The sequence below is a fragment of the Oreochromis niloticus genome, unplaced genomic scaffold (assembly GCF_001858045.2).
Source record: "Oreochromis niloticus isolate F11D_XX unplaced genomic scaffold, O_niloticus_UMD_NMBU tig00000606_pilon, whole genome shotgun sequence".
NCBI classification, from domain to species: Eukaryota; Metazoa; Chordata; class Actinopteri; order Cichliformes; family Cichlidae; genus Oreochromis; species Oreochromis niloticus.
The window spans coordinates 205,803-211,132 of NW_020327195.1; the positions used below are offsets into that span (position 1 = coordinate 205,803).

A 5,330-nucleotide genomic window follows, 5' to 3' on the forward strand; every position below is an offset into this window, starting at 1 on the left:
GTCAGGTTGGTTCTCTGAGCAAACTTTCCCCAGAAACTGTTGAGACACAATTTCGATACCTGTCTTTTGGCCGGGTTCACCTCGATTTTTGACGGGTCTAAACGTATGCCCTGATGCCTGTGGTACTCTTCCACGTATTTGCTCCTCTCCTCCTCGTCGCGAGCTTCCGGAGGATAGCCGGAGGCTTCCTGTTTGCCTTTGAGAAAAGTGTTAATATAGCCGGCAAAGATGTCGCTGCTGCGCCGATCAAAGTGCCAGACCTCTGTGATTTTAGCCACCCTGTAACCCAGTTCTAAGGCTTTGTTAAACTCGACGGTGACCCAGACCCCTGTGAGAGCTCTGGCCTCGTCGTCGTGAGGGCACGGGCCGCTTTGGTGATTAGTCTCGGCGCAGGTGCGGCAGAGGGAAAATATTAATTTACCTCCGGGGGTTTTGTAAGGTAGAACGGGGAAATAGAGCCCGCGCGGCGGGTAAACGGTGGCTCTGATCAGCCCGAAATAACGGCGAGGGTCTACGAAATTCTCTCTGATGATTTTCGGGTGATGGAGAGGGTAAGCGCGCTTGGCGTTGACGTAAGGGTACAGGGATGTGACGTCTACGTAATACACATTTTCTCCGGGCGAGGCGCTGTAACGCAGCCTCAAGGCCGAAGTGCGTCCTCCGTAAAGGCCCGAGCGAGGAGACAGAGGTTCCGGAGCTTCGTAGCTTTGCAAAAACTCTTTAACCTCCTCGTTCGATTTTCTCATCTCGCTCCACTCGTGCTCCCACAGCGTGACCGTGCGGACTCTGTAAACGTTTCTCAGCTCCCGGAGCCTCGCCTCGGTAGAGGCGTGCAGGTCGCCGTAAGGAGCGCGGGTCAAAGGGCAGATTTCCTCCGGCCTGTAGCACTTTGGACAGCCGTGATAAAAGCACCCCAGAAATTCCCACACCCACTTTTCACCGTCAATCAGCGCGTATCCGTCAACATAGTACGGACCTATTTTTTTCTCCCCTCCCGTTGTGAGAGCGTGTTGAATGGGGATTTTCTGAGAGCGAGACACCCACTCCAGCCACTGAATGGACGCGTGCGAATAGGCTTTGGACGTGCGTCCGTAGTTGTCGGGCGAGGGGATGGCCAGAGTGTTTTTGGGAAGGAAATTGGTGAGAAACACTTTCATGCAGGCGGAAGCTATAGTGACGCAGCTGAAAGGGTCGATTTTAGTTTCGCCTATGAACCCGTCTCTGAACTTTACGCACGCCTCCCTCAGGATATTAACGTCGTTTTGACAGTAATACAGCGACTCTTTTTCAAAGTTAAAGACGCCTCGGGAGGCCTCGCCGTGCCAACGCAGAAACTCCTCTCGTTCAGAGAGGGACATGCGCTCTACCCCGTAATCCGAAGGAGGGGGGTACGGGCCCACGTATTTTAAACGGCCCCGCGAGCTGAATTTGTGGGGAAAAAACCCTTGGATTTATCCTCGAAGCCTAAAGCTTTGGGCATGGCGCTGAGACGCATGGTGAGGAAAGAAAGCGAGTCTATGAATTTGAGAAGGAAATCGGATTCTGTGAAACATATAATTTTACTGCCTTGCATGATGAGCGAGGGCGTCATGCCCTCTCCCACCAGGTGGGAGAGAATTATGTAGCTATCGAACCCTTTCGCGTTGTGTGCGATGAACGTGGTCTCTCTATATCTTTTCCTTCTGTATCTTTGAACAAACTTTCCAACGCAGTCTACACCGTATGCGTGCCACTCTTCTCCTTCTAGCGATTTTGTGCACACTAGGTAAGGGATGTGCGTCCCCTCCCGGTCTGGGAAGGTTTCAAAGTCATAAAAGATTATGGAAGCGGTATCGAGGGTTTCGTGTTTCAGAGGTTGAATGTAACACAGGTGCTGATTTTCGTCGGGAGGAAGCTCCGCGCGGCAGATTTTACATCTGGCGGCTGTGCACCTGTGCTTCCCGCGGCGGGAGAGGAGTTTGCAGTCAGGGCATTTATACATTTGTTGACAAACGCTGAGGCCGGAACTAGAGTGAATTCTGGGCTGTTTGTGCTTCAAGTAACACTCGCGAGTGCGACATGACCTGTTACAATCCGGACAGATTACAGCGTCCAGAAAGTGAGCGGGGCATGCGGGGTCGAAACAGAGATTGCAGCGATTTTGGCAAAAGTGTTTCTCCAGGATATGGTACCCGCGGTGACACTCCTCGCAAATGTGTTTGACTCCTAAAAATGTTTTTAGATTTTTTATCCCGTAATAGTGATGCCGGAATAAGAATAAGTACAGCGGGTGAGGAGTGTTTGGGGACTCTGTTTCGATTAGCGAAAGAGTCCTGTCCTCGGGAGGGCGGTAAAACACAACGATTTTACGATTTAGTATTTGCTCAAATTTATCTATGTCGGTGAGGGTTACCTGGGTCCGTTCGCTCAGCCCCGCTAAACGCTGCAGCTCTCTGCCGCGTTCCAGGGCCTGTTTATCTGTGAAATGAGGCTCGGTGAGGTGAGCCAAGTTAATGGCGAAGCAGAGATTATCGTTTTTATTTTTTACCACGTACAGACAGCGCCGCTTTTTGACTATAATTTCATCATCTAACGTTTTGTGAATCTTTTTACGCGGGCCTCCGCCGCCTCTAGGATTTCTGATTACTTGCACAACAATTTCTAGGGGAGAGCCGACCACGATCGCGCCGTTTGATTGTATCAGCCTGGCCAACAGGTTCTCAAAAGCCGGTACAATGTTTTCGCCGCGATCGTCGACGTTAAAAACGGCGTGATTTCGCGCGTGCTCGCTGATAATCTCCAGTTGAACCCGATCATTACGACTAACTTCCGGTCTCACCCTATCGGCTAGATCTACAAAATTGTCCCTGACGTCGAGGTAAAATTGAGCGAGGTCGGCCGCGTCATCCTGAGAGGGAATGTTAAATACTCGCCTTATTTCAAAATTATTAAATTGTTCACGGCGAGTCACCGCATCGTTCTGTACCCGAGATCCTCCTCCTCCTCCGTGTTGATGTTCCGCAGGCTGCTCCTCCGCAGGCTGCACCTGCTCCTGCCGCTGCTCCCTCTGCTGATCGTAGAGCTGAAGAGCATTTTCTAACGGCTGCAGAGGGTCAAAGTTCAGTCGGTCGGCACGCCGTTCGTTTTCAATGTTTTGAAGGAGGGCCTGCAAAGCGTTTTCTAAAGGCTGTAGGGGGTCGATCGGTGGTGCTATATGATCATCGTCTCTGTTCAATTCTGCCACGGCTTCCAACAAAGCGTCAGGAATGCTGCGTTCTTCCGACATGATTTTCTTTATTTCTTAATTCACAGACTTTTACATGTGTATGCTTTTACTTTGCACCCCTTTTACAGATCCTTGTGTCGATATATCGATGCATATGCACGGACGGTTATGGCGTACACGAATTTGAGGTCTCCGAGGATCCTCCTCTTATGAAGTCGCCGTCGGGCTGTAAGAAAAGACAAAACAAAATGTATTTTTTACTCCTTCGAAAGGACGATCGTGTTTTGCACAAACGTTTTATTTATTCTTGCTGTATAAAGTTGAGAGTAAAAAAAAACCACACATTTTTTAAAAAAATTTTATTTTATAGAGCGGAGAACTTTATTAATACAACATAATTATTTATTAGGGCCGACTCATCTCCCCCCGTCAATTACCTCTCAGTCTCCTGCGAGGAGGAGCTCTGGATGGTTCCTCCGCCTGATTTTCTGTATCGGTCGGTATATTCTCTGTCGAGAAATAAAACAAAGAGAAAAAGTTTAAGAAAACAAATTGTCTCTCTCTCTGGGACGGCATGCGCGGCATATCCTTCGTATTTTTAAAAAAAAGAAAAAAACTTTTATTTACCTCGCTCCTCCGCCCGATCGTCTGTAGCGGGGGTTTGAATGGGTATATTCTCTGTCGAGAAAAACAAAAGGGAAAAAGTTTTAAGAAAACAAATTTGTCTCTCTCTGGGACGGCATGCGCTGGTTATCCTTCGTATTTTAAAAAAGAAAAAAAACTTTTATTTACCTCGCTCCTCCGCCCAATTGTCTGTAGCGGGGGTTTGAATAGGTATATTCTCAATCTCGGCTGTGGAGAAATAAAAGAAAGAGAAAAAAAGATTAAAAAAACTTTCTAGTACACGTTATACCACTCCGAGTCGGGAGGGGCGGTATAGCATGCTCGGCTTTTCGAATACGTTATTTTGTAGAAATATTGTTTACCTTCGGATTTAAAAGGTATTTTCCTGCAGTTCTCCTGGTATGCGGTGACGAAAATAACGTCGTCTTCTTGTTCTTCTTTTCGCTGCGGCGGAGTCTGTATATTCTCGATTACCGCTGTCACGAAATAAAGCAGAAAAGTTTTAAAAATCCGCTCCGGGTCGGGAGGGGCGGTATAGCGTGCTCGGATTACTCCGTCACATCCTGTTATTCAACAAAATGGCGAATAATACAACATATTGTTTTACCTTCGGTTTTAAAACTTATTTTCCTGCAGTTCTCCTGGTGTGCGGAGACGAAAATAACGTCGTCTTCTCGCCGCGGTCTTTTCGCCGATCGGCAGCGGAGGTTCTGCGGGGAGGATGGCGTCTAAATCGCCTTGGAAAACGGCCGGATTTATGGTGCTCCTCACCGTGCTATCGATAGCGTCTGTAAGTAACAGAGTTTCATTAAAAAACAAGTCTATCTAAACTTATTTTAAAAATGATATATCCTTATTTAAACGCACCGTAGTCCACTTGCGTGAAATCATCGTTGTAGAAATCTAAAAGAACGTAATCAAATTATTGACTTCTGTGTTGATATATCATTTAAAATGGTAAAGAAAAAAAACTTACCGTGGTGAGGCAGGAAAAGTTCTGGCGAGCTGGCCCTGGCGCTCTGGTCGACGGCGTTGTTTGGACGGAGTGCTGACATAATATTCACGGACTCTTCCTCGCGATTGGTAGAATCGTCACAGTAGGGTCTGAGCAGATAACGGTTCTTTTGAGCCCCCTCTGGTTTCTTCTCTCATTTTATCCTCGTCTAGCATCTGTTTTTCGCATCTTTCTCCTGACAATATTGACAGTTAGAGAGTGTTTTTTATTGTTTTTTTGTTTGTTTTTTTCTCTCACCCTTCGGTTCTCTGATTTGTGTGTGTGTGTGTGTTGAGGTGTCCGATTCCCTTTTTTGGGTGCCTTCTTGTGAGGGTTGTCTGTTTTCCACATTCTCTGACGGTAAAATACGACTTAGAGGTGAATATTTGTTTTGCTTTATGGGCAACAGTTGTCCGCGCTTGTTCTTGCTCGTGACAAAACTCGCCTCATGGTGTAAACTAGACACTGAGAAAATAACTCTTTCCCACAGAGGGGGGTGCTTTAATA

The 5,330-nt window shown here is 47.4% G+C and overlaps 1 long non-coding RNA gene across 1 annotated transcript; it reads right to left on the reverse strand.

The window, feature by feature from the left end:
* Positions 1–4,521: 4,521 nt before the first annotated feature.
* LOC102081756 (uncharacterized) lies at positions 4,522–5,096 on the reverse strand. Its single transcript, XR_268283.4, has 3 exons — positions 4,806–5,096; positions 4,697–4,732; positions 4,522–4,617 (listed from the first exon to the last, which is right to left on the reverse strand). It is a non-coding gene; the product is annotated as an uncharacterized LOC102081756 (long non-coding RNA).
* Between the last annotated feature and the right edge of the window lie 234 nt (positions 5,097–5,330).